Below are 11,375 nucleotides of genomic sequence, written 5' to 3' on the forward strand. Positions count from 1 at the left end.
TCTGGTTTGCTCCAACAAAATGGAAGGAAAGGGTGGCTTTGTTGTCATTCATGGCTGCCAGGAAACTCCAGGCTTTGAACTTGCATGAAACCAATTTTCTAGATACATTTTAATAAGGGTTTAGGCCCAATTTGGGCATGGCAACTGCCTCGGTTTGCCTTGCATAGTGACCCTTGTCAGGAAAGAGACTGTGGGAGTGTGTCCCGGTTAATTCTGTTTGAGTTGCAGCTGTTTGAGTTTTGCGTGGGTGGCATCATTTTGTGGTGGTTCCATTCTATGTGGATGAAGGGTGGTATAACAACAACACACAAATTTGTTATTAGGCTTTTATTGAGTTAGTAATAACAAAGCTAATGCACATTGACCAATCTGGTTTTCTACCAGGCAGACAAATTGCAGATCCGATTAGGCAAATGTTAAATTTGATTCATTGGTGCAAAAAGACTAATTTCTCTCTAGCATTACTGGCCATGTGCAATTAAGGCAAGAATCTTGAACTTGCCTTGGTAGTTAGTGGGCAGCCAGTGCAGCTGTTTTAACAATGGTGTCGCATGTTCTCAAGCAGAAGCTCCCATCAACAGTCTGGTCACCACGTTCTGGACCAGCTGGAGCTTCTGAACGAGACCCAAGGGCAGCCCCACATAGAGTGCATTACATCACAATCTGGAATTCTTAGACTCTCTTTTCTGGTGGAAATTGCTTCCCACTGATCTTCTGGGTTCTACACCATATGACTAATGGTCGAAGGCCTGGCCACCTCATCAAAGATTCTGTAGTAATAAAAAACAAACTCTCACATTGCTATTGTTAAACATGGCATACATATGAAACTACTGCTATGCATGGTGCCTTGGATGCCAGTAACTTGTATTTCCCATTTTTCTGGAGATGTACAGTTAATACTGTGCCTGGGTTTTTCCTTTCTTCATTTCTGCTGATTATAAATGTCTGAAAATTAATAGAGAATAATAGTAGAGCAGGGAGGGAGAAAGAAATAAGGAAACATAGATCACTGGTGTTAATTAAAATTTTATCACAGATGTTTTTGTTGATAAGACATATTTTTCAGATCTATTGTTTTGACACTGTTGGATATTTTATTTTTCCTAGTGTTTTTATCATAATATTTACAAAGTTGTCTTTAATAATAATAATAATAATAAACCAACAAGGCAATTTGCAAATGGTTAAATAAGTATTTTCCTTTTACTTTGAAAGTAAAGCAAAGCTGCACTGCAAGACCCAAGCATTAAAACAACCACCACCCAACTTTCTGGCTTCATTAATCTCCATAAACAAAGTCATTGTACAGCAACCAAATAGCTGGGAAAGATAACTAAGACATTTGACTTCTAGACAAGTTGAAAATACAGTAGTAGCTGCTAACCCGTCACAGTACGCACATAGCAGTGGCCACTCAAATCTAATCATTTTGCAAGAAATATTTAGCATTGTTTTGCTCGCACAAAAATGTGGCCATAGGACAATTACATCCAGAAACATGGGAAGCTAAAATGTCTGTATATACTGTGAATATGCTAAGCACACCAGCTGAAGACTGAATACCTTTGTGTTTTCCCCCTTTCTGCGCACGGATATTTCCTGCATTACCACGGCCTATTTAAGAGCCAGTAAATTTTTGTTATGTCTAGTAATGCTTCTTGGATGACTTTTTGGCTCTCATTTATTTTCTATATCTTTGGCATAGATCATGCTTGATATTTTGGATGTGAGCGGAACCCGGAAAGTCATTAAGTTATAGAGCAAAATAAATAACGTAAGAGCCAGTGCGTGGTGTGATCTCCCAGCCCCTCCACCCCCATCCCAGCTTGGCCTTGGATGGAGGTCAGCGGTGGGTCAATGGGCAAGGCCTCTCAACCTGCTCAGAGCATGAGAAGGAAAAGGGAGAGGCAGCATGTGAGAGAATGTGCACATGAAGACAGAGCCACATGGACTCGATCCTGCAGACTGGGGATTTCATTGGCTTTGTTATGTAATAGCAAGCCACTGAGTAATAAACAGCATATTCACTCAAGAAAAAATGCAGATACAGTGGAAGGTTATACTGTGAAAGAAGTACCCACAGGGTTAGACCTGTGACAAAAGCCAAGAGAAAGGTGTTACTGATCAGCTTTCCCCCCTCTCTCTCCTCTAATCCTTCTCTTATACAGTAGCTACAGGACAAAGGCCTTTGTTCAGACTCCAGAGAGTTATCAGGAAGGTTTGGAAAAGGCTGCTCCCATGAGAAACTTATTTGTCCCCTACTCCCATGAGAAACCTACTTGCAGTGTAATAACCCTGTATTAAAACATGGATGACAAGGGAGCTGACTGTGTGAAACCAGTTGGTGAGCTTGGATGCTTCATTTTTGCTCTTGCCGAACCAGTTCAGCCTGCCCCCTGCAGGAGAATGGCAAATGAATGAATGAATAATAAACAAACTGTACCTTACAGATAGGTAGCCGTGTTGGTCTGCCATAGTCAAAACAAAAAAATTCCTTCCAGTAGCACCTTAAAGACCAACTAAATTAGTTCTTGGTATGAGCTTTCGTGTGCATGCACACTTCTTCTTGGTATCTGAAGAAGTGTGCATGCACACGAAAGCTCATACCAAGAACTAACTTAGTTGGTCTTTAAGGTGCTACTGGAAGGAATTTTTTTATTTAAACTGTACCTTGTAGTTGTTTGTGGCCCAGCATTAAGCACCTCTGAAACCCCAGGTTTGTTGTATACCCAGATAGCTTTGGCACACCATTCAAAACCCACAATCTTCCTTTATAAGATCCTATTGCGCAATGGGAAATTTGATGTGAATAGCGTAAAGGAAGACTGAAAGAGGGAACTGGACTACTCCATACCCTTGATCCACAGTTATCTTTCCTCGGCTCTTTCCAAGCACAGTTCGTGCTTTAAAACTCCGTGCCTGAGTGCCTTTTGCTCCAGTTTTCCCTGTGAAAACCTGCTCTTTGGGGCAAGTTGGACTTGTCAGAAATGCCTTGCACCCACAGACACCTTCTGGTGCAGTGGGGTGCCACTGGGGAAAAAAATATGATCTGGCCATTTCTTACAGTGGCTCCGTTTCGCACCCAAGTAATTGTCTGTATGAACTAGGGCCTGGGAGAATTCCTGACATTATGAACAGTATAGTTCATGCTATACTCAGTGATATTCCATCTCTGTGGGCCTTAGCAGAGAGGCAACATCATTGGACGTTGCACACATTGTTGGGTGGTCCAAAGGGTGGTGTTAAACCCTGAGAGGAGTTGTTCATGGTAGTGGTTGTTCAAGTGGTGCCTTAGCCACTACTCCACAGCAAAATGTGCCAGGGTCGAAGGGCCTCTGAAGAGGCCTAACACAGCCTGCATGATGGCAGAACCATTCCAGATGCCGAGCAACTTATAAGCACTGTTTTGTGGCTCCCTCCTCCCAAATTCCAAAGCATGTTCTTCCCAACTAGATGTTAACATTACCCACCAAGTGCAAGGATTTCCCATATTCCTAAACTGTCTCAGAGAGAGGGCGGGGGAACCTGTCAAACTGAAGATATGGCCATGAGATGAAAAACATTATTTTGCCTTTTTAAGATATTCATTCTGTGGTGTTCCCACTTATGCTCCAGTAGAGCAGCTGCCAAGCTACTGATTATTTCTTTTATTATAATGTAATGCAGTACAAGATAGTAGGGTTTTATTATTTGTTTTACCTTCCACCTTTATTATATTAGAAGCTTGACACACTGTTCTCACTTGCTTCCTCTGCCAGGCTAAGGCTCCATCTTCCTACTAAAATAAAACCCAAAAAAGCCGCCCAGGGAGTTTCCTTCCAAAATATAACAATCCTCTTAAAGAGATATCACAACGCACACCCCAGCCCTTCCTCTTTTTTATTTTATTTTAAAGATTTAGTGGTGTGGTCCCCCCCCCGCCCCCAAAAACATATGACTTCATGAGGAAAAGCCCATTTGGAAGAGACACTCATCATCTTCCCAACCAGATTGAACTGTTCTAGGACTGAGCCCAAGCGACTCACTCTTTCTCACAGGCACTTCCAGCGATGATAAAAATGTCTCCCTTTTCCAATTGTCATTCATTGCTCCTTGAGATGATGTTGGCTTATGCTCAGTTACTTTCAGTGTGTCATCATGCAGTCAAGTCTAAGGTAGGCCACATCTGAGCCAAACATTTAAAGCCCCGTTATGCTTGCTTTATGCATGAGGCTCCCCTCAAATGAAGCAGGGAAATGTTGTTTGCTATGTGTGCTGTGCATTGTTAGGAGACTCCCCTGCTTCCCCCACAGAACTACAATTCCCAGAGTTCCCTAGGAAGAGGGATTGACTGCTAAAGCCCACGGATTATGGTGGTGGTAATATATAAAAGGAAGGGCTGGAGGACTTGGAACGTTGGTACTTGTGTGGGCCACCTACCAGAGAATCTGAGATTCTCACAACAGTAGCAAGTTCATCCAACAAACACCCCAAGGAGGCAGTAAAGTATTATTACCCCATTTGCAAGTGCATTGCCAAAAATGACACAATTCTGAAACAGAACTGGGAACAGAACCAATCAATCCTGAGGTCTAGTTCAATGCTTCTCATAACCACAACTCCCTCCTTTCCCATGTTTGGTCTGGACACCTGTTCTTTGGACTAAGCCGGGCCACTTCAGGTTTGAATTGCATTTGAACCAACATCTTAAGACGTGGAAAGCTATATATTCCATTACCAGAACCTCCAGAGACAAAGTGCTAATCAATGTAAATATGAGCTGGTAATTCCAGCTCAGTTTCTAAACCAGCAAATGTCAATATGCTTTAAGTTATTGGGATTCAATACAGTAAAGAGGGTGGGTTCTTTTTCCTTTCTTTTCTTTTTTTCCAAGGGAACATTAGAAAATCAACTGCAAGGATGTGAGCAAAGTTTAAATGTCAGCTGAAAAAACAGCTGCTAGTAAAAAAAAGAAAGAAAGAAAAGAACACCATTCTATGAGCCAAAGGAATTGGGTTGGGAGGAAGTTGAAATGAGAGATGTTTAGCTCTTTAATGCTCCCGTGTGAGGATAAAAGGGCGAGACATAGGGAATCTTCTTTGGCATAAGGTCATTCTGGAAGTTTCTGTTCTGCAAAATCTGATCTCTCCATATGGCTGATTTGTGCAAGGAAAGTGGTCCAAGCATATGTGGCAGTGATGTAACAAGGCTGAGAGCTCAGGCACCTGTGGCTGCGCACGGCCACATTGAGCTCTCCAGAAGCTGCTCTGTGACTTGCCAGAGCAGTTTTCCATCACAGATGTGTAAAACATTTTTGCAAATATGGGTTTCCTGACCCATTCAAGCTATTTCACCCCCTCTCCTTGTGTTTTCGTGAATATGGAGATTAAATTGCTTCTGAAAGAAAGCTTACCTTCTGTTTTAGAATTTATCATTCACTTCTCTTTAATATTATGCCACACGTCAGTTGTCAGCTAAAGCGATTGTTATCTGTCAGCTTTGGCTTTGGGGCATTGAGTAAAAACAGTGAGCGAAACAACAAAGAGTTCAATGGCACCTTAAAGACTAATAATTTTACCAAGGCAGAGCCTGCCTCACCAGACGGATGAGGAATCACTCGGACGTTCAAGGCCCAACTAACCCCTTCTTTAGCAAGAAAGTGCTCCTTCTTGCTTGTGCTACTATAAGCACCGGGACCCCTCTGCAACAAAGCAATGCTCTTTAATTCAGCAAAATATCACTTTCCGCATAACAGTTCTGATCTTCACATAATTGGTTTATTATGCTGTAAGCCAGGGGGAGGAAACAGAAGGCTTACATGCTGTGCTGTGTGGCAACTTTCTCATGCAGTGGCTGCTTCACTGCACTTGTTGTCAGGCAGCCCCATTGGGGATATAAGGGGGAAAGGGGGGGATTTTCTGTGGAGGAAAGCCATATGTCGCTGGAGTGAGTCCTATCTGAGACTCCGTATAACTGCGAGGGAAAAGCCAGAGGTTGAGGGATTTTTCTCTCCGACTGCAGCACAAGCCAAAAGAGATTGGGGAGCATGATCTCCCAGCATGCTGCTTACTTGGAGCATTAAAGGATGGGAGAAATGTGGCGTGGGGAGACGGGGAGAAAGAAAAAGAGAGAGAAACCATGAAATATTTACAGATAAGTGGTGGGAATAAATTGGCCACAAGACAATCCCGAATTGTGCTAACTTGGGTCATTAAGGGCTCATCCACACTCCTGTTTGTTCCACCGCTTTTGTCCTGGAAAACCCGAGGTTTAGTGCTCAGCTGGAATAAATGGCAACCAGGTTTCCCACAGGTTTCCTGTTTGTTCTGATTTAGCGCTAAAGAATGGGTTTTCCAGGGGAAAGCGGCGGGGCAAAGCCAAAGCCGCTCTGACCTGTGCCTAGAAAATACGGGGCAAGCGGAAAAGCTCTCAGACTCCTGCCTTCTGGGCATGGGATGAGTGGAAGTGTGAACAATCCCTCTCTCTCTCTCTCTCTGTCTCTCTAGACCGTGATACTAAGTGAGTGTTGTAAATCCTTCTCCTTCTTCTAATCTCAGGTCAGAATAAGCACAAATGAGACCAATGGGTAGGACAGAAAGCCCCTTCAGAATAATGCCTTGTGTAGGGGGAACCCACATGGTGTCTCCAAGTTGTTTTGGACTACAACTCCCATCATTCACTGCCAAAATAGCCAGTGGTAGGGGATAAGTGGAGTGGAGTCCAAAACTTTTGTACAGCATCATGTTGGCTAGCCCTGGCCTGGTTCTTCTGTTTACTGCTAGGCTTCATTCATATTCTACGCCCCACAGTGAAGACACCAAGAATAGAAAAGTAGCCGTCTTCTGCACAGAAGGTCATCGTTCAAATTGACCTTACTGCACAGGTCAGCCCAGTAGTATGGCATGTCTCCAAAGAAGCACCACATGTAATATTTACACATGCAATAAATCCATTATAAATACTATGCCCCACTCACTGCATGGAGCACCATCATGCACAAGTGTTTTTGGCAACCTCCATATGACATGATTAAATTCTGAAACGGCATCTAGTCTCCAGATTTATTTATTTTTTTTAAAAAAAGATTGCAATTTACCGGTAATAATGGCATTGTGAATTGCCCTGCCTTTTGACAATTGCTCTGCCCTTAGAGAGAATGTTTGCATCTAATACTTTTTCCATTGTGTTATTGTTTTTATTTTTATTTTATATATTGTGATCTTTTCTGTGAACTGCCCTGAGACCTCCAGGTATAGGTTGGTCTATAAATTCAAATTAATAATAATAATAATAATAATAATAATAATAATAATAATAATTCAAAAGAGAAGTGGAGTCACATGTCTCCCACAGTGTGCTGCTGCCCCTACAAACTCCTCACGCTGAGCTCCAGGGCCAATAGGAGATGGGAGGACAGGTGTTGTGGGGAGTCACCGTGGAACTGCAGATGCCAATTAATTTTTGGTTGTAATGTCCCAGATTTCAGTTTTTGCCAGTAGTCGTCACTCAATCCCTTTGCAGTTCATGGCCAAACAATAATTTCCTTGACTTCCTGGGTCAAACCCCAGCACACTGGCACACTTTTTTCTCTCTCTTTCCCAGAAGTAGAATGGGGTGCACAAAAGCCAAAATGCTCATAATGTGCAGCTTCCCCTCCCTCTAGGGGTCCTCAATTAACCTCAAACACTGAGTCACCTTTTAAAAAAACACCTTCAGGCAAGAGGAGCACAGCACTTTTAGGCCATGTATCCTTTGGCCCTAAGCAGTCCTTTTCTTACAGAAGAAAAATGTGTTGGTACTCACCATGAAGCTGCTACAGTAAGCACCTCACTTTTAACCAGTGTTTTTAATCTAGAAAAAAGTGCTGGTACTGCAGACCCTTGAGTACCCCCAAGGGGGGGGGGGAACCACTGGCCCTAAGACTCTCAGGTCAGGGGCTTGAAAAAGGCAGCATATTTTCAAAGAGTATGTATTGCGAAAAGACCAAAGACAATTGAACGAGGGCTTAAGATTCATACATTTTTTTAAAGTGAAACTTTTCTATTTTGGAATTCCACAACATCATTGGTGGTTACATCAGAGTACTTTCTCAGGGATGAATCAGGCCCCCAACATTGTGACTGTTAAGAGCAGACCCATCTGCATCAAAGGACATTTTGTTAATCATTGATCGCTCATCTGCTCAGATCCTGATGTCAAATGTATTCATCCTCAGAGTTCCCAGACAAATGCTACCTCACAGAGGGACGCTGCCACAACAATTTCAAGTCACCTGTATATAAACAACTCACCCCACCTGTCCATATGTATCTCCACAAAAGCGTCCTAGGGAAGCTTGAGGAATTCAGTTTTTGTGGATTCCAGCATGAACTGCCCCGATCCACATCTACCAGACCAATGTGCAGATGGGATCTTCATTATTTACCATCTTCCATGCTTTCCAAATGTTCCAACAAAGTTCTAAGTTAAGAGGTAGGCCAGAGTATGTTTGAGAATGCTTATTTTAGGAAAAGAAAATATGTTCAGAAATGGGTAATTTTTAAAAAAATTACTTTGGTTCCATACTACCCATGGGCAGAATTCCATCTGTGAGGAGAGGCAATTTTTGCTGATGCCTTGTTCCCACTGCTGTCCCCTTTGCCTCATAAAAAGCTGTTCCGTAGCGGCAGAGGGACCTCTTGAGCACCATGGGGTCAGGAGAGGGAGAAGGAATCAGCAAAAATTGCGGTTTTCTTTTTGCCCTGTTGAAGCTTTAACTGAATCTCAGTCCCTTCCAAGAACAGAAGGAGTCGTTTTGCTCTGGGAAGGGTAAATCTGGCTCCAACCTATAATATTTAAACATTTCCATCTCATGTGGATTTTGCGGGAATGGGACAGATGAATTTATGAAGCAGTAGGGGACGCGGGTGGCGCTGTGGGTTAAACCACAGAGCCTAGGACTTGCCGATCAGAAGGTCGGTGATTCGAATCCCCCCGATGGGGTGAGCTCCCTTTGCTCGGTCCCTGCTCCTGCCAACCTAGCAGTTCGAAAGCATGCCAGTGCAAGTAGATAAATAGGTACTGCTCCGGCAGGAAGGTAATCGCCATTTCTGTGCGCTGCTCTGGTTCGCCAGAAGCAGCTTAGTCATGCTGACCACATGACCCGGAAGCTGTACGCCGGCTCCCTCGGCCACTAAAGTGAGATGAGCGCCGCAACCCCAGAGTCGGCCACGACTGGACCTAATGGTCAGGGGTCCCTTTACCTTTACCTTTAGTGGTTCAGGCTGGAAACAAGCCAGCTGGATCCCTATTTGGGTGTTATCATTAAGAGTACAGAAAACATATAGGGGGAGGGACAGTGGGAATGAGTGTGCCAGCACTGGCCCTTCCCTATTGCTGTTTACAACCTCTTTAAACTTGTGGGGGAGGAAAGCCAGAAGGGGGCGAGGAGACTCCTGTAATCATGGAGGCTTTTTACATATTTCAGAAGACAGAAAAGCCTCAATTGTTCCATGAAACATCCCACAATGGGGATGGAGCTAGTATAGTGGTACCTCAGGTTACAGACGCTTCAGGTTACAGACTCCGCTAACGCAGAAATAGTACCTTGGGTTAAGAACTTTGCTTCAGGATGAGAACAGAAATCATGTGGTGGCGGCAGCAGGAGGCCCCATTAGCTACAGTGGTGCTTCAGGTTAAGAACAGTTTCAGGTTAAGGATGGACCTCCAGAACGAATTAAGTACTTAACTCAAGGTACCACTGTACACACATACCCTTAACACACTTAATGATAGCACCAGAATAGGCTTTTTGCTGAAAAGGGAGCGGAAGGCGGCACGCCAGACTCCAGGATCTTCCATCCAAAGGCACTGCCAGGCACAGGCACTTTTCCCTTCAAACTCTCCACTTGCCCCATGAAACAAGGGCAGGTAGCTGATATTGGTACTTTCCCAGGGTCCAGTTTCTGGCAGCTAATTCATAATATGAAGTGATTCAAATGAGGGTTGGGTTTTGTTTTGTTTTTCATTCTCATTTCCAAGGAGAGCAAACCATTACCAAAGTTTCTGGTTCAAACCTTCCATTTCGTCGGAAAGACTCTGCAGACCTCTGCTAACCAGTTTCTGGGAAATGGGCATTTTTAGAGTAGCAGATGATAAATGGGCTGTGGACTTTTGCGCATCAAGTCCAGTCATTCCAGAGCAAGGAACATCTTCCTAGCTGGCACCATATATGGGCAAATTGGTCATTCCCTGCACCATACCTTGCATGACTGTGTGCTGAACGCACACCAGTTTTGCCTGCGTTGTGTGAGGGTGAACCCAGAGTCTGGAAGGTCAGCACATCGGCAGTTCACTGGCATTTGACATTGTTTGTGACAACGCCAGCAAGGAATCATAAGTGGATGCTATCAAGGCTTGCTATTTGTGTATTAATGAGTCACATTGTGCCAAATTCACAACAGCCAGATGTCCCAACTGACCCAGACAAGGCACTCAGACAGATCCCACGCGTTTCATGTGTCAGTTATACCCATTCATAAAAACAGCTCCCTCCTCACATCTAATTCCTTGGGAAGGCTTAAGATCATTGTGCAATTTTCAGTATTCTTTCCATTGATTTCCTCATCAATTTGTGTCTTTCTTACTTTGTTACGTCCATAAAAATCATCTTGTGGTTAATAAAAAGGGTGGGACAGGAAGCATTGTCCATCAGAGAAAAGAATTCAAAAAAGGACACGGAGTCCATCCTGGAAAAATAACATTATTCTGTGCTCTTATAAGTGTTACAGCTATAGAAACAATCTTGTGGACCAAGTCAGACAGATGTTTTTCCTTTTTTTCCCCTCCCCCTTCCTCTCCCTTTGAATAGAGTTTCTCAACAGCACAGCTGAAAAACCTTTGGAAAAAACACACAGGCGGGTGTTGGAGGTGTCTGGGGCAGAGGATTGCAGAAGTTCAAGCTAGCTCTCCCTGTCAGAAATACAGCTGCACAAAAGATGGTACAGTAGAGCAGCCCAGAGCTCAAAATGACTTTTCCGGTTCTCAAGAATGGCGCAGGTCTTGAAAAAAAGCAGCTGTTCCCTCATCAGATGGAATATTTTGGCCGAAGCGATTCATTTCCCTGCTCTCTTCTGCTTATCCCAAATAGATGCCAACCTGTTCAGAGCCATAATAATACTGTCCTGTGTGCTGCACGTTTCTCATTCAGACTGCAATCCCGAACACAATAATAATAATCTATACAGCAGTAACAGCGCACATGGCATCTTGCAAAGCAAAAAGAGCAAGCCCCTGAGCCAAAGAGCTGTATTGTCAGTGGGAAAAGACAATAGGGCGACAAGAAGAGGGGGAAAGGGGAACAGGATGAGGAAATCCAGGCTACAGACTGACAATAGTTTCCTTTGGGAGTTCAA

General features: G+C 43.6%; 1 long non-coding RNA gene across 1 annotated transcript; it reads left to right on the forward strand.

Annotated features, from left to right (window-relative positions):
• Positions 1-440: 440 nt before the first annotated feature.
• On the forward strand, positions 441-10,898 carry LOC309380970. Its single transcript, XR_014173241.1, has 3 exons — positions 441-775; positions 2,172-2,300; positions 10,832-10,898. It is a non-coding gene; the product is annotated as an uncharacterized lncRNA (long non-coding RNA).
• Positions 10,899-11,375: the final 477 nt, after the last annotated feature.

The sequence above is a fragment of the Podarcis melisellensis genome (assembly GCF_964234715.1).
Source record: "Podarcis melisellensis genome assembly, chromosome: 12".
In the NCBI taxonomy this organism is placed as follows: Eukaryota; Metazoa; Chordata; class Lepidosauria; order Squamata; family Lacertidae; genus Podarcis; species Podarcis melisellensis.